The following is a 19,480-nucleotide window of genomic DNA, read 5'->3' on the forward strand; positions in this document are numbered from 1 at the left end:
GCAGCATATTCTTTAAAATACGTCTGAGAGTTTTACACACTGTTATTGTGGCGACATTTCCAAGGCCCCGAAACGTGACGATGAACGAAACGAACTGTGATTGGTTGTTTCACATGTCGGTCAAATTGTCTCATGGGTGGGCCTTGGCCAATGAAAGCTGCCATGAATTCCAGACATTCAGCTGTCAGTCTGAAGGTCTGGCTACGCGAGACTAGATCTCAGCTGACATCTCTTATAGCTCTTCATCATCTTCATCTGGGAGAAAACTCCCGACCACCACAGAGTCAGAATAACATCTTTTTGGAGTTCATCACTCTTCAAACCCAGAAGAAGGTCATCACGACTCCTACACCACTGAACCTCCAAACCATCAAGACTTTCATCCGAGACTGCATCCGGACGCTCGTTCCAGGCCAAGGAAATGCAAATATCATACATTTAACTAAACAAAACAAAGGTTTAGTATAAGCTGTAGACCCCATTCTAAAACGGCGCTGATGGTTTTACTCATGTGGTTAAATGACTCTTTTCATACTGTAGCTTCATTCTCTGGTTTTCCTAATGGTTTCATCCATCAAGCCCCATTTGCCATTTCCCATGTATTATTGTTTGTTTGTTTGTTACACTAGAGTGTGTTAGTGTTTATTTAATAAAACTCTTGTGCACAAATTACAAGAGTTTATGATTCCAGAAATGTTTTCTTATGTTGGAATGAAAGACACTAAGAACAGATGTACTTCTTATTCTTGCCCAAAAATGAAAAATGTAAGAAAGAGTTAAAACTGAACACAATCTTGCAACTCAAGCTGTGTATTAATTTTTTTTTATATACATTTATTTGCTTCTTTTCCGTTTTGCATTTACTTGTACTTTTACTTTCAATACTTAAGTACGATTAAGATTTAAAAAATACTTTTCGTACTTAAGTACAAAAAATATCACATGCGCTTCACAAGAATGAACAACTAAGAGTTACAGAAAAAAAAGTTGTTTTGGATGACATGCAAAGAGCATTCTGAATAGTATTGTTTAAGAACAGCAATAAAAAAAAAAAAAACAAGACCAAGACCGAAAGACAGAGACTCGTATGAAATCTACCATCTGGTTGAGATGCTGAACAGGTCTCATTTACAGAAAGAATAGTTTCTCTGAGAGCTGGATGGCAGGCTCTGAATGGAGGTACTGGCCAGACAGAAAGGCCAGTTTGTGGGCGTACTTGCGCAGTACAGGAACGCGTATCGTTCCGGGCCAGTTCCAGTACAGGTGGCATATCTTGTAGGTCAAGCTACAAAGCTTTCAAATAAGTAAATAAATTATACATACTAATAATTATTATATATATACCAACAATTAATAAAAGTATTGCCAATACTAATACTGAAGCCTCAGTTACCAATTTCTTACCAATTAGTTTGAATGAGTGCTAAGTTTATTTTGAGCTCATATATACATACATTTATATATTTACATTAGCTTTATATATTTATTTTTTGTACCTCTGTAAGTGGTAAGGGGTGATAAAAGCTTTGATTCAAAAACACAAACGCACACACATACACACATTCATATATTATATATACATATATGTTACAAGTTAAACCAGACCAATTTCTTACCTCTGTAAGTGGTAAGGGGTGAGGTTTGCTGTGTTGTATACTGCTATGTAATGAGTGGGCAGGCCACAACCCTGACGAATTGAATGTGCCATTAGGTAGAAGTCCACCCTAAAGAGAAGACGAACATGTCAATTCATATACCACATTTAATTTTCTCCCGCTAATGCACTTGACTAGATCTCGTTTCTGCAAGGCTTTGCACATCTAGTTGCTAAAGCCGTCTTCAGAACCCTTAAACCAACAAGTAGCACAGCTTCATCACCTTGTAAACCACAACAAGTCTCCCTTTCTAACCTGTTCCGAAGCCATCACATCCACAGGCGCATCGAGGGTGTGCCGAAGTGCTCTGATCCATAAACATGTAAACAGAGCATTTTAATTTCTTCACCCGTATTAACAGCTCGCTGTACTCACACTGAGTGGCTTGACAAGTTTTTCTACAGTTTTAGTTACAATTATATTAGTAGACATCAGCTACTACATTGAATCTATTATTGGGGCAATATCTAAAATGGGCATAACATGAAAATTTACCATATCTGTTTTATAAATGCATGTCACAGATGTTATTGTAAACAATTCATCCATGCTTATGATAAAATTTTTAAATGCATTTATTTTTTGACATAATAATATTTAATGTAAATGTCACTAAATTTTCCAGTGAAAACTAAAGACTTCTCTCATGACATATGCAGCACATCTCCAATCTTACGTTCATCTACCTCCTCTTTCGAGTGTGATGCCCTCATCTCAAAACACCCCATGTATGAAACCCGTCCTAGATGTTTTTTTTTTTTCTTTTCTGTTACACTCAGATATGTCATAATACATAAGATATGTCTGTTTGTAACACTATCATTAAAAAGTCTGGGATCAATAAGACTTTTTTTTATTAAAAATTAACAATAATAATAATAATAAGAAGACGACCAATACAATAATTCAGCAAGGATACAATAAATTGATCAATATGATTCTGTATGTTTATAATATTAAAAAAAAAAAAAATTGAAAATACTGTTCTTTTAAACTTTCTATTCACCAAAGAATCCTGAAAAAAGTACAATATTTTGAAAGATCATGCAAAAGACAATTTAAATTGAATTATTTCACAATTATGGTTTTCACTGTATTTTTGGATCAAATAAATGAAGCCTTGTTGAGCACAAGAGACTTTTGAACATTTGTTTAGGGTGGTTTTAATTTACCTGTTGAGACTTGCCACAAAGCCCATGACAGATCTGCTCTTCTTGCTTACGTCATGGTGAACATCCACCCCAATCACCATCAGGTATCTCTGTTCAAATGAAAACTACAGTGGTTAGAAGGTATCCCTTTAGTTAATACCATTTGCAGATATTTATTTGCTGCAACAATCCAACATCAGCACCATTCAAAAGGAATAATGCATTCAGTTCAAATCATATTTGATCTATTACAGGTTATTTTGTGAACAAATATAATTAAAGTTTAAAAACAAGTAAAGTTTCAAAAAGAGTTAGGGTGTGCTCACACTTTTAGTTCGGTTCATTTACAAATGATACATTTGGTCCTTGTCCGCTTAGCGTTCACATTGGCATTTTTGACAGTGAACCTAAAGGCTTAGTGATACGTTCACAAACCTGACTGGTCAGCTTAAATGACGTATATATTATGACAGAACTAATTGAACACCCCAAACAAAAGGTGCGTAAGACTTAAAGCGGCGCTGCTTCTGCTCAGTGCCGCTTTAAGTCAAACACACCTAATGCCGTCTGCTGGACTAAGCGGGCTCATTCTTGCGTGTAAGTTTGCACTTTACCTCATCATTACTCCATGTTTCCCCTCTGCTCATTTTGTTTTTGTTACATGTCGCATAGTGTCGCATCTTGTCATTACATCCCGTTTTTGGTTTGTTTAGAAGTATTTGGTCTGTGTTGTATTCATATTTCATTCGAACCGCACCAGAGTTGTTTGGAAGTGGACCGAGAACCATCTTTCTAGCCTCAGTCCGCTTGTTTGGTGTGCACTAGGGTTCGGATGGCAGTGTTCACACTTACTCAAACGAACCGCACTAACAGAGCAATCGCATCAGAGTTCGTTTTATTCGAACCAAACATGAGAAGTGTGAACACACCCTTAATATTGATGACATTTAAATGTTCTCCCACCAACTCAAGATTATTAATGAGTTTGTGGTTGCTGTTGTCAAGGTAATAAAGCCTCTTTTTAAATGTGGGGGAACAGAGCTTTATGCTCAAGAAGAAAGTCAAGATGTGAAGCTAGGAATAAATATTGAAATTTGACCATCAACGTGTTAAAAAATAAAAACTACAATTTAACAGAAAATGGATCACACCTAGCTATCATATATCAGTTCTCACTGCGCAGTGACCACTTTCAGGTTCATTCCTGATATGCCATATTTACTTAAGCATATTTACTTAAGCATTTTTTAATCAAGAGTGGCATACAATATGATAACTTCAGGGCCATCCGTGGGGAAAAAGGTCTGATTAGCACACACTCACCAGAGGAACATTTACCGTCCACAGCTCTCCTCCCAGTTTGCAGTTAATCTGCAGAAGGATCTTTTGAGCGATGCTGTGGAGCTTCTGCAGCTGAGAGATGGTCCGCACATTAATGGTCTGGGAATAAGTGTCACAGATTCAGACATGATATGAAATGTCCAATACGAATACATGCTGTTTGCCACAAACAGGTAACACAAAAAACAGCTAAATAATTCCACTGACATGCGATTAAAATATATATTAAAATGATGCAAAACTAAACTACATTTCGGTACAAATGACTGTTGAAGGTGAAGGTGGTTCTGCCCTACATTACCTCTTGCTGTATATTCTGTCTCACATGGAAATTATCAACCATTATCAGAATTAAAGGTATTATCTTTCAGGCAAAACCATTTAAATAACTAATGATACCATTTTAAAGGCTGAGGAAATTAACTTTTTACACTGACACTGAAGACAAGAGTAATAATACTGAAAAATCAGCACCGCATCAAATGAATAAATTGTATTTTAAAGTATATTAAAATAGAAAAGAGAATTACACATTACTGCTTTTTAATCAAATAAATGTAGCCCTGGTAAGCAAAAGAGACTTCTTCCAAAAACATTTAAAAAAATCTTACCAACCCCAAACTTTTGAATGGTAGTTTATATGTTACATAAACAGCAACTGAACTATAAAATGCAAAGAAATTGTTTTTTAATGAAACCTGTGATGGTACAGGACTCTGGATGCAGCAGAGCTTTTTGATGGCACTGTACAGGTCGTCTCTGTTTCCGGTCATGATGCACACGACCAGCTGCACACGGGCTGAAAACCAGGAGAGGGAACATACTATATACTATGGTATTTAGATAATACTCAATGTACTACAAAGCCAAAAGAACCATGGCCCATAGAGAGTAACCTGTTATTAGGTAAACTTCACAGCTCTTTCATTACAGTTTTTCCACGTCTCACTGTGTAGTTCACTTCCCACCTCACTGGTGAGTTGAGAATGAATGCTCTTGATGAAGGTTTCGGTTCAATCATCCCGTAGCTCTACCCGGATGGGCCGCTTAATTCTGATTCCCATTGGTCCGGCTACTCTTGTAAAAGTAGTTACCAGCTCCTCAGCCTGATCAGTTGCCCGTCGGGGATAGAAAACAGCCCAGCAGTTCAGAGGGACCTGACAGAGAAGAATCCGGAGACAAATAGATAGAAAGAACTACATAAGAGCAATGTGAGAGAATGAGAGAATGGTTCTTTCAATTTTGTCACATTCAAAACATCCAAAGACGTTCTGTTTTTTTTTACAATAAAATTATCATCTTTTCAGTTCAGTCAGAGACTAATTCTGTAGATTCATTAAAATTAGATAATAAGAGTCATTCATTTTGATTTACAAAAAAGAACAAGTTCATAAGGGTCATTTTGCACAGGAATAAGAGTACATTGTTCCAGCTGTATTTTTTGATGAACTAAAATAAACCTGCTCTTAAGACTTATTTTGCTCAGGAATCAGAATTCACTGCTCCAGCTGTATATTTCTGATTCACTAAAACAAACCAGCTCGTAAGAGTCATTTTATTCAGAAACCAGACTTAATTGGTCCAGCTATACGTTTCTGATTCACTGGATTTGGAATCGTGTGACATCACGATTCTCCTTGACTTGCCCCTTGCACTTACATTTATTAATGTCTGTCAATTAATCACAAGAGTGATACTGCTGTTTGGTGCCAAAAATCTTTATAAAATATAATATGTTTTAGAAACCTTGCCCTTTTCTACTCCATTTTAAACTGTGTTCTTATATTCAAATTAAGCGTGGTCCACTGCTGCACAAGTGCCACAATATTGATACAGGGCCAGCTGAATCGATACTCATATTGTCAAATCTCTGTGACGATACATCGTCGTATCAATGTATCGAACACAGCACTAGAATTGACTGTCTTCAGCAAAGTTTAGATGGTATTTTCTTTTCATCTTACCCCTGTATAAAGCATAATCAAGTAGTATTTATAAGTGCAGTGCTGCTTTGTTTACAGCGGAAACCAAGGAAATGCTGTATCGATGCTGCTGTAGTATTACTGCTGGTTATTCCTGTCAGTAGCACGAAAACCATCTGCTCTCTATATTGTGATTATTTTATTTACAGAAAGCGATCAAAGATTGTTCTCTTTAATTTGCTGAAGCAGTCAATTCAAGACCAGCTCAAATGTATCGGTGATTTGATTATAATCAATGACAGTTTACAATGCTAAATGAGGAGCACAATGCTTACATCGCGTTTTCACTGTGTTAGTTATGATGAAAATATTTGTGAGATTGCAGCTACAGTGAGGGTTACAACCTTAAAAGAGAGTAGTTCTAAATATAATGGTATTTTCACGATTAGGTAATCTTGGCGGCTGTTATCGTTAAAACATATTAATAGTTTGAAAGAGTTCCACATGTCATGCTCATTTCATATGCAAAGATGTTAGTCAATCATCGCAGTGGGCATTTACAGTGAAGTCTCACAGCAGACATGCCCTTCCAACAGAGCATTTAAATCAGAGGGCTTAATTCAGGATAGAAAATGACCTTTTTGTATCTAAATGATTACTGTTTCTGATAAGCCATATTAAGATTATAAATGCACCTCAGGAAACTTTATAAAATCATTTTAAAATGCATTTCATGACCCCTTTAATACCTATGTGTGATGTGCTTCAAACAAAATGTGTGAATTCAATCCACACATTTCTTTCACTCAAGCCAAACAAGGCTGTTCTCTTTCTGTGGTGTGAGACCTCCAGTCTTTGAAAATATGCAGGTTCTGCAGTCCACCTCCACTGATCAGTCCGACATGTGCTCACTGCACGTGTGCACTCCCCCACAAACCAATGACTCACAGTGATTCTGTTCAAACACCCTGCACTGTGTCCGAGCTCTCTGATTGTACTGACTCACAGTGCTGATGGAGGGGTCTCGGACCACCTCTCTGGACCAGTCAACTGACGGAGAGATGACAAAAGAAGCAGAATGCAAGCAGATGTTCTCGCTGGGCAGAGTTCTTCCTTGAGTCTGTGTAGAAAAAAAATGTTTTAGTAATCCAAGTAAGTACCAATGGATCAAGATGAACAAAAAGACAGTGGGCAAAAAATCAATAGTTAGTTAAATTTTTTAAAAGGTTGAACAGCAAATCCAGTGACCAGTATGTGTCATCAGTAGTGATTCTTCAAAACTAGTTGTATTTGCTACAATGAAGGATTTTTTTTTCTATTTTACAATGTCAGGTTTTAAAGATACATAAACATATATGCACATTACAAAAATGCTTGATTTCACTCGTTTTTATTTTTTTCTCCCTGCTTTGTACTTCGATTATAACAGATCCATAAAGGCATATCTGGTTAGACTTTATTTGGATAGTTCACTTTAGACATTTAACTTTGCAACTACTGTACATGTCAACTAACTCTCACTAGAGCATTTGTAGACTGCTTATATTTCTTTATTAAATGACTTACAAAGTAATTTGAAAACTTTCTATGAGACATAATTTCACAAACAGCTTGAGTGAATCACCGCCTGCTCTCTCTCTTTCCCTTTCAAAATGGGCAAAAGGCTTCAAATCACCACATCGCATCTGCACTATATGCGAGCTGCACGCTACAGTTGACATAGGAACTGTCACTTGCACAATCAAGGCAGTGTTGCATTGTCACTAAAGTTTATAATTTGAATTTCTTTTTAAGTCTTGGCAGTGTTTAAACCATTCAGCACTTGTGCGCTTTCCTAGAGATGGTGTGCTTATTTACACTAAAAGCACACACTTGTAAACCTGATCCATATACAGATCACAAAATCAGGCTTGTGCTGTGTGTAAGCTATCGTGCCGCAATTGCCCCATTGTAAAAACAAAAATGCACTGCATGATCAAACATTTAGGCGGGATAATTATATATTTTTTAAAAAATGTCTAAATCCAGGGAATGCTAGATAATAAATGCTATAAATATTTTTAAGGGACTTTAATAGCATTAATGATAGTAATAACTGATATACAATACAAGAGTATATTATGGGTCGTTCACATGAAACGTGTGGAAAACGCTAGACACGCTGCTTTTCATTTTTTTCCAAAGCATTCAGGAGCTTGCACTCCGGAGGTGTCTGCCATTACGAAGGCCTGCGCTCTCCATAAAGACGCAAAAGTTTCAGGAAAGGATAAATTAATTTGCAGCACTAAAAATAAAACACCGGTTGGTAAAGGGAAATGGGTAAAATCCCCATATTTTATCTCACAATTCTGACTTTTTTCTCGCAAATGCAAGTTTATATCTCCTAGTTCGGACTTTATAACTCGATTTAACTCAAAAATTGGAAGATTGTCCATTCTGAGGGAAAAAAAGCCAGAAGTCTGGGATATAAACTTATGATTCTGAGCCGAAGGGGGGGGGGGGTTTGGTTGAGAGAATGACAAGTTGATTTTTTTAGCAGTTGTAAGATATAGATAATTGTTAGATATAATCATGGAATTGCGAGAACAAAAGTCCGAATTTTTTAATATAAACTCAAAAATACATTTTTTTTTATTCTTTTATTTCATGGCTTCCATAGAACTTTAAAACTGTCATTTTCTGTCACAAAAGATAGGCTCCACCCACAAAAAAACATCATCACTGTTTGCAAACCCCGAAATTGGTCTATACTACCATTCAAAAGTTTGGCATCAGTAAGATGTTTTTTCTTTTGAAAGAAATTAATACTTATCAAAAGAGACTGTAAATACATTTATAATATTACAAAATATTACTATTTCAAACAATTGCTGTTCTTTTAAACTTTATCAAAAATATCCTGAAAACCACAAAAACATTAAGCAGCACAACTGTTTTCAATATTCATAATAATAAAATAATGTTTCTTCAGCCCCAAATCAGCAAATTAGAATCATTTCTGAAAGATGATGTGACACTGAAGAGTGGAGTAATGGCTTCTTAAAATTCAGATTCGCCATCACAGGAATATGTGACCCTGAACCATAAATCAGTCATAAGGGTCAATTTAAAAAAAATTGAAATTTATACAGCATCCGAAAGCTGATTAAATAAGCTTTCCATTGATGTATGGTTTGTTAGAATCGGACAATATTTTGCCAAGATACAACTATTTGAATATCTGGAATCTGAGGGTGCAAAAAAATCTAAATACTTAGAAAATTGCCTTTAAAGTCGTCAAAATGAAGTCCTTAGCAATGCATATTACTAATCAAAAATTAAGTTTTGTATATATTTACGATAGGAAATTTACAAAATATCTTCATGGAACTTTACTTAATATCCTAATAATTTTTGGCATAAAAGAAAAATTGATAATTTTGACGCATGCAATGTTTTTTTGGCAACTGCTAAAAATATACATAGTGACTTAAGACTGGTTTTGTGCTCCAGGGTCACATATATTACATTTTCAAACATAATGAAATAGAAAACAGTTATTTGAAATTGTAATAATATTTCACAATATTACTGTTTTGATTAAATACATATAGCCTGGGTGAGCTTCTTTTCTGACTTCTTTCAAAATCAAAAAAATATTACCAATCCCAAACTTGCGGTAACGTAGATACATATATAGAATGATACAATTTAATAGGAGCTATTCAGGTAATATATTTCTGGTTTGGTATTGTTGGAGGAACTGATGGAGCAGTGGATGCATCTAAGACACAAAAAGTTCTACACTCTCAATGAAGGTGTGTTTCCATTCTCACCACCAGAATCTCTTGGCTGATGCTGAGGCCCCAGCGGGCCAGCTCTGAGACAGCTTCAATACAGCTTCATAATTTCTGCAGAAGTTGTTCAACACTCTTTTTATACTCCTTGTCTCCCACATTGATCCCAAATTTAAGATCATGAAAAACAAGACAAACACAAGACGAACAGTTCGAAATAACCCTGAATAGTAGAGGTTGACCAATTTTACCGATTCTGATAGCTAGGCAGGACCATACTAAAACACCAAATCTGCAAAAGTTCACTGTGTGAATCGCACTCTGCAGTGTGCCAGGATTTCTGTCGGCTGAATAAAAATATAGATATGCTTTCTCATGTCACAGCTTTAAATCTGCAACTTCGCAGGCTAACAAATTCATTAATGTGACCAGCAGGATATAAACTAATGCAAAATAGATGGTAACAATTGTGACATTGTGTGGGTCGGACTTGCATGTGTTTTGGTCACATTGTTTTAACTACTTATAGGTGCACCAAGTGATTTTTGCCAAACGATGTTAATATTTAAAAGCACCAAAACAAACACACCCAAACCCCATCAGGACCTTGCCCCTATTTTGATAACTCCGCCCCAAATGTACACAACCCTGGCAGTGACAATGGTGGATCTACCATGCCTGCAGTGTATTCAAGCAAAAGCCAACACAGAAAAATTTTGGAAAAAGCAAAATCAATGTAACTCACCTATCAAGAAGAAATAAAGCATACTTGGCTTCCGATTCCCTTCGCTCCTTGAGTTCTCTCCAGCGCTGGAAAGCTGCACCAATATTTACGTGGTCCTACCTCTTGCCTGATCGTAACCCTTTTTGTAATGTTTTATTCCTCCGAAATGTTCCTCTTCTTTTTTTTAATCTCCCATCCCTCTATCTATAGTAGATCAGCTAATCCTAGTCCGTCCTGTGCACTCACTGAGCGCACTCTTCTCCCGATCATTACTAGACATGCCCCTTACTTAAATTTCAACACTATTCTGTGATTTCTCAATAAATTAGATTAGAAACTGAAATGTTCTAGCATATTTTATGATCACACTTGTAATAATCACTTTAATGAACTTCTGCCTAAAATTAATTCATGCTAGCTAACTGTATGATTCTATTACCTTGAACTGTTCATTTGTTAAATGAACATTACTTGGACACATTCACATAACAACATAACATACACACACAAATATGGTTAAAACGTTAGCTAAGCACTATAACGAAATGACATTCACAGAATGCCATAAAGAAAAAAAGCTCTCCACATTCGCCACCAAAATGAGCATTTGAGGAGCAAAGTCACAACAAAGTTTTTCATGTTTTTGAAATGCCTCTCTAAAAAGGCAGCATTTATTTAAAGGGGTCATATGATGCTATTTCATGTTTTACTTTGTCTTGCTGTTCGTGCATACAGAAGATCCATTAAGTCGCAAAGATTAAAGTCTCAAACCAAAAGAGATATTCTTCATAAAAGTGAATGTTCATCCACGCCTTCCTAAAATGCCTCGTTCAAACACGCCCCCACATATCTATGTCACTGTGTGGGAAGATTGCATAACACCGCCCAAATGTTCATGCAAAGAAAGAAGGCGTAACTTTTATTCTCATGTACTATTATTTTTGCCACTGCTGCCATGTTGTGGAGACGCTGTGTGTTTCATTGTGAAAGCCAAACTACTTTGTTTTGCCTTCCAAAAGAGGACACAACTAGAAATCAGTGGTAAGTTTAATTTATATGGGTAGATGGTGGGTGGAGTCCATACGTTTGTGGATTGGTGTGCGTCTCGATGCTAGAAATTTATCAAAAAACACAAATACATCCATCCAAAAACAAACGCACAGAAATACAAACACAAATGTCTACATACAAATGCAAATGAACAAGAGAAAAGTTTCCTGAACCTGGTAAGAGGCATAACATTTCCGTCACACACCAATCACAACGCACTGGATAGCTGGCCAATCAGAGCACACCGCACTTTTCAGAACGATGAGCTTTGTAAAAATTGACACGTTTCAGAAAGACGGGGCATAGACGAGTAACAATAATGTACAGTATGTGGAAAATAATGTGTTTTTGAACCTTAAACCATGTAAAAACATTGCATTACACCAAATACACAAAATAATGAAACATCATGATAAACCTCATAAGAAACATCAAATCAAATACAGTAAAAAAGCAATATTGTGAACTTCTATTACATTTGAAAATAACTTTTTTAATTTTTTTATATATATTTTAAATGGTAATTTATTCCTGTGATGGCAAAGCTAAGCAGCAGCCATTAAGCCAGTCTTTAGTGTCACATGATCCTTCAGAAATCATTCTAAAATGTGATTTGGTGTTTAAGAAACATTTCTTATTATCAATATTAAAATTGGAATATTTTTATTGAAATATTTAGGATTCTCTGATGAAACGAAAATACAATAGAACACCATTTATTTAGAATAGAAATCTTTTGTAACATAGATATATTTACTGTGAGTTTTGATCAATTTAATGTTGAAAAAAAAAGTATTATTTTCTTTAAAAAAATTAAACCTTACTTAAAATTTTTATTTGGCAGTGTATATGACTTGTACATTTTCTTAACTCACCTGTGTCACCCAGATAAATAGTTAAATGCAGACACAGCCTACCATTTTTTAGGCCAAATAAACTGCTGTTACAGCACAATACCCAATGACACCACTAGATGACAGCACGGAGTGTGAATTCAATCAAGCTCATTCTATTCAAACCACCACAGACTGACATGCGGCTGTCACTGTCATCTCTAAAGCTTTTTAATAACTTGCAACATAAGCTAACAAAACAGCAACACCATCAATTCCAGAAATCCTGATAAGCATTATTTCACCTTTCCTCCTGGTTTGGACCTCTCATTTGGACGATGAATGAGCAGTGGTTGGTCCAGTTCCTTTATGGTAATGCCATAGTTTTTTCTGTGCATATGAAAAGTTAATTAGAAAATTGACAAAACAAACAATAAAACAGTAATCTGTCACTTTAAACTAGCATATATATGTCCCTGCCATCATAATGAGCCACAGTTTCTGAATGTATGAACTTTCAGAATGTCATTTGCATCATAATCCAATTATGCAAGTTACGGCCCAGCTGTTATGCCTTTTACATGCATTCAGGTTTTAAATCAGAGAAGAGGGTTCTCCACATAGCAGATGAAACCTTTAGTAATCAACAAATGTGGTCACGGTTCCATTAGCCAAGGTGAAAGTGTCTTTGGGAGACTTGGACCACTCAATGTCATCGATACGGTAAATGCGGTTATTATAGCGTGTGATGACAATTGAACCGACAAACTCCTTTGTACATACGTCCTGAAAACTCTCACGACTTCCTTGGTAAAACAGATTCCTAAAGCAGACAAACGGTAATTCAGGGTTAAGCAAATGGCATCACTGCACTGATTTTGGCAAACTGATTATAGTGTAAATTTTAGCCTAAACTTTAGCATATAAAATATTTTATACAGATGAGTTCCAATACAAAACCTAGTGAGCTGCATTGCTGTCAACACACTAGCAGCAATTAAATCACTAAAGATCAGACAGTCTCTGAGCTCCTGGTTTCTAGTAGGCGGTTTTCTGTATGAGATGATGCTGTCTGCATTTCCATTCCTAGTCACTGAATAACGCTGTTTATTTTCATTTAAATGAAATTTTGTCACATCACCAATGTCAACAGAAATGACCAACTCTCACCGAAAATGAAAATAAATGTTATGGCAGCATCTTAACTAAAATGGAACTTCATATGCAGGCCAATTTATTATTATTTTAATTCAATTAAATGTAATTATTTTTGATGCCTTGTCAGCACCAAATGCTACCTGATGGCAAAAACAGAGCTAATAAAAACTCCAATGACATACAATACACAAATAAATTCTGAAAGAAATATTAGAAAATACATAATATTTTTCAATTTGATATTTCAACCCAGTTTATGAAGAAATCATTCATTACTTGAAGTGCATAGCATACATAACGTTTGGGTAAAACAGTAAATCCCTAATTAGATTTGGAATATATACTACAATTTTAGATTTTTTTTTTTTCACTTAGCTTGTGGCAAAGCATACTGCTATTGTTTTCACTATGAAGGATACAAGCAATGCTCAATGCTGCACTAGAATTTGGTACATTAAAAAAAGTGTTATTTTATGTTAATGAATTAAAATATATATTTACTATTTAAACTACTACAAAAAAAATTATTCATAAAAACCATAAAATAAATAACAAATAAAAAAATAAAAAAAAAAAAAGACAAACATCTACTTAAGAGTGAAACACAAACAATCCAAAATAAAGTGGAAACAAATAAATATAAACAATTTTTCTAGATATATATATATTCCTTTTTTTCTAGATCAGCAACTCGCTAGATTTTGGAACACTGCTTTTGAGTGGAACGAAGCATGCAACTGACAAAATGGCAATGACTTCCTACATGTCGACATGTCAGAATGATTGATTGCACTGATCAAACTCACATGACATCCAGCACAGAGTCGTTTCGCAGCACCTTGTGTGAGATGTCCACAATGAGGTAGAGGCCACCATCGGTGTGCTTGATACTGGTGAAGTACCCAGGCCACACCTGAAGCCTGATGGACACGCATTCACAAATACAAACAATCACAATGATTCTCAACAGAGAATCACCATGCAAACCATTATTACAAGAGGTGCTGAAACTGTTCAAATGTGTCTGGTAATCATAGGTCAGGTGGGAAAATACAAAATCTTAAGTGTAGATTTATTCAGTGTGAAACCAAACAATGTGGAGCACAGCAATTTTGGTTGGATTGCAATCACAGACAATCAGGTCAGTGCAAAATACCTGTGTTTGCCGAGAATCACAACAGCATTGGGATCATAATGGTTTCTGCCCACCAGCTTCAGCCCCAGTAATTTCATCACTCTAGAGCAGAGAGAAGGAATGAGAGGAAAGCAGCAGGAAAAGTCAGAGATGTCAGAGCTGAATGTCAACAAGCCATTATAGCTCAGTCTCATATGCACAAAAAAAGTGGAGCAATACTCCACAGGGCTCAACAATACGGCCTGTTTCACACCGCACACTCATGTGGTGCACAAGCGAACAGTTTAACTACAACAGCTGGCTCACGTTGTGTTTTCAAACTGGCAGTTTCCCAATACCTTACCAAATATTTGCTTTAATAATGGCCATAAATTATCAAATGCTTATTAGTAGTCAGACAATGAGATATATTACAAATTGATTGTGATGAAATCTAATTTACATGAAGAGGGAGATCAAATTGAAATGGATATTAAAGGAATATTTCGGTGTCAATAAAAGTTGATTAAAAGCATGTGTAAAATCCAGTTTTGTTACTGTTAACTAAAAATGTTTATGGAAACAGAGCTGAAATCAAATAAAAATCTTGAATGAAAAACTTAGGAAATGTGCCTTGCCAATAAATTAGAATACATTAAGCAAAAATAAAATAGTTAAAAAGAACTGCAAAAACTAATAGATGTGGTAAAAGCATATAACAAAACGACTAAAAAACTTGATTAAAATGAACTGAAAATATAAAAATAAGAATAAAAGATAAAAAAACCATGAATAATTACTATAATAGTACAAATAATACTAAAATAATTACCACAAAAAAATTCATTCTAACTTCACATTAGAGTTAATGTAGAGCAAATGGGGCCAATCTGTAAACATTAAAATACTTACTGTTGTGTATAGCACAAGATGTAAACGGGCATTAACATGATTTTATTTAGATTAAAATTGCTTAACCTTTTCTGTTTAGTCACATACACTTTTACAACTGCCATGACAACCTGTGTGAACCTCATACTGCTTCAAAAACAACTTAAACTTTACAGCTCAAATAATATAAAAGTTTTTATCAAATCAAAAGCATAACATTAAACCCTACAAAAACTGGTCCCATTAATTTTCTATTCTAAATAAACTCACTTTTTGCCTTTTGGAATCTAAATTAATTTTTGTGGTAATCAACATGCTGCCACATATATTGTCGAATGAGTTTAACTTGTATTGAACCCATAATATTGATTTAACACAGAATGGAACCCACAGTCTTCATTCCTCTTTGGGTTGTTACGTCACACGGCCCATAATGCGATTACACTTATTTAATTTTACAAAATTGCTTGATGACCCCATCTCCGATCTTTAGCAGACGCTGTGGAGGGAAATGGAGTGAGGCAGGTGCAGCTGAGCGGTCTCTCAGGAGCATGTTTTCACTCCTGGCTATCAAGAGCAAACAGGGTGTTCAGTCCCCACCGAGACCGCAGCTAATTGTAGATTTCAAACATTGTTGACTTCAGACAGGCCTAGTGCTGAGACTCCAGGACATCACACGAGGGAATCCGCTGAGTGATATGACTGCTAAGGGTTTTGTCATACAAGAGAGGGAAGAATTATGTGTCTGTCTGTAACAGAGAGGGAAGAATTATGCCTACTGAAAACATTGGGAGATGAGGTTTTCACCCCTTTATAACATCACTACATATTGTCTGACACTACACTTTATCAGAAACTTTTCACAATAACACAAGATACTTTTGGATCTATATGGATTTGTCAATGTTTGTGCAATGTTTCACAGGGACAGCTGCATTATTGCTTGCTGCTTTATTATTATGCTGTTGCTGAATTCAAATATACACAACCTTACAAAACATTAATACAATAAATAAATCAAACTCTAAATCAATTAATACTTTTATTCAGCAAGGATGCATTAAATTGAGCAAAGGTGACAGAAGAGACATTTAAAAAAATACTTTCTGTTAATCAAAGAATCCTGAAAAACACCTGTATTCAACATTGATAATAATAAGTTAATAAAAAAATTATTGAGAACCATATCAGCAGATAAGAATGATCTCTGAAGGATCACATGGCACTGAAGATTGAAGTAATGTATACTTAAAATTCAGCTTAAAATACATAAAATATTTGTATTTTTAATAAAGTTAAAATAGCAAATAGTTATTTTAAATTGCAATACTTCACAAAATTACTTTTGACTGTATTTTTGATCAAATAAATGCAGCCTTGGTGAGCATAAGATACTTCTTTTCAAAAACAAAGGAAAAAATCTTACCAACTCGAAACTATTTAATGGTATTGTAAATGACCTCTGTTATAAATGACTCATCTTGATGTAACAACGTAGTTCACACTCTCATCCAAGGCAAAATATTCTTCTCATGGTTCTAATGTCCAAACTATTTCTGACTCACCTGTTTTTGCAGTTCAGTTTCCATGAATGTGCTGGATGAATGAGGGAAGGAGCTTTGTATTGTGAACATTACATTATGTCTACGTTATACATCAGACTCTTATTTCAAACCATTAATGAGGTCATACATTAATGAAAGAGCACATTTGTTTTCTCTCAGAGGAGGACATTTCAAACCATGAAAGAGAAAAACAGGAAGAACAAATTACAAACACATCTGACCTGTGGTGTCTTGACAATCCTTATATTATACATAGAGAATACACACCTCCTTAGGACCACGTTGTAAAACGGGATACATAGATCAGAGCTGGGTGGCAGAATCTTTGTCAACTGGATCTTGATGTCGATCTCTTGATTATCGGTTTTTCTCTCAGCTTTAAGATGAACAACCTGTTACACAGTAAAGCCAAGGTAATTTGGGGTAATTAGGTGTGTTTAATGTGAAAGTCACAACAACATCTAACAAGCACACAAACCTCTTCAAGACGTTTGGGCAGATAGAGGATGGATCCGTCAAAAGCTACCACCTCTCCCGTAGTAGGCCGATGTTCCTTCATCATACCGAAACACATACCGAGAGACTCAACGTTCGGGCTGAAATTCAATAGCTGTTCATTAATGCCATTAATCATTTTTTCTCAAAAAAAAAAAAAAAAAAAAAAAGATGCTGCTAATAGTAATTTTTCAATCAATGCTGGTTATTATATAAGACATGAACTAAACATCTACTTTGTTTCAACAGGCAGAGGCAAACATCATATTTCCTTTTAAAAAAGCATATGAAGAGTTGCACCAATTTATCTTCATACTTTGCTGGCCATTACTGATCTTCTTGAACAATCAATACTAGATAGCATTAGCTCTGAACAATGTATGAGTTAATGCCTGAAGTTTGTGTTTGTAACTGTAATGTTAACTTGTTTAAAAAAAAAATACAGTACAGATAAAAAGACTCATGTAAAAGTAACATGGTACTGAAACACAGCTTAATTTTTGCAACAGATGGGGATGTAGTTTGACCCGATGGATATGGGACTGCCCTTTGTTCCCATTTTCTGCAGAGGCTCCCTGTAGGAACACATTGTAGAAGAGAAACCTAACAACTTGTTGGATTGATTCATAAATAAGAACAGAATCAATTAAATAAATCATTTGCGAATTAGGCAGAATTGGGTTATAACTCAACAATGCTACAATGTATATTACATTTTACATTTAATCATTTTATATCAATCAGTGTATATAATATACACTATAGTTCAAAAGGTGGGGGGTCAGTAAGTCGTGTGTTAATCAAGGATACATTTATTTGATCAAAAATACAGTCAAAGAGCAATATTGTGAAGTATTATAATTTAAAATAACTGCTATGTAGTTTAATGTATTTTAAAATGTAATTTATTCCTGTGATTGCAAAGCTTAATTTTTAGAATCATTACGCCAGTCTTCAGTGTCACATGATCCTTCAGAAATCATTCTAATATGCTGATTTAGGGCTCAAGAAACATTTCTTATGATTTTATTTATAAAATAAAAATAATGACTTAATTCAACAATTTCTCTCCTCTGTGTCTCTCCAAATCAGCGTAGCGCCATTTTGGCAAATCTTAGCTGTATGCATGCAGCGTACGCTCTTCTGTATCCACAAGGATATATATTTTTTTACGTGTATTTATGCTTTGGTTTTAAAGCAAACGGCGCAGCGCAGAGCTTTTTATTTCATGTCTTTTAGGCTGAAGCAATTAACTGCAATTTCAAGCACGTGGCACTTGTGGTGTTTTCAGCATCTGCCGTCTCACTATATATGGATATAAACTTCATCTCCAAGGCTGCATTGTGAGTCACCTAACCAGCATTTCATTATTTCATTTGAGAAAGCCGTTGTATGACAAACACAGAAACCACATGGTCTTCACTTCAGCATGTCAAAATAAATGTAACCCGAAAGCATAATGGAAATATATTATTGCACAGTAGAATGTACTTCTCAACTTAACAAGAATAATTATATATTTTACTGAAAGCTATATCACAAAATTTTTCAGCTATTTTTAAACACTAAACTTCAGCAGCATTAGCAAAAAAAAAAAAAAAAAAAAAAAATCATTCAAAATTTCATTTTAAAAGATTAACTGTGTAGAGATTCATTTAATAGGTTTTATGCATTCATTTTATTACATCATCAATTAAATGTAATCAGTGACACCAAGACAAATTCCTTGTGTAATTGACAATAAAGCTCTTTCTGATTCTAAATCATAAAACAAAATCCAAAGAAGTTAACACATACATCACAGA

At 35.1% G+C, this 19,480-nt stretch overlaps 1 pseudogene; it reads right to left on the bottom strand.

Annotated features, from left to right (window-relative positions):
- Positions 1 to 482: 482 nt before the first annotated feature.
- Positions 483 to 18,592, bottom strand: LOC109065166 (annotated as a pseudogene).
- Between the last annotated feature and the right edge of the window lie 888 nt (positions 18,593 to 19,480).

This window comes from Cyprinus carpio, chromosome A5 (genome assembly GCF_018340385.1).
Source record: "Cyprinus carpio isolate SPL01 chromosome A5, ASM1834038v1, whole genome shotgun sequence".
Lineage (NCBI taxonomy): Eukaryota > Metazoa > Chordata > Actinopteri > Cypriniformes > Cyprinidae > Cyprinus > Cyprinus carpio.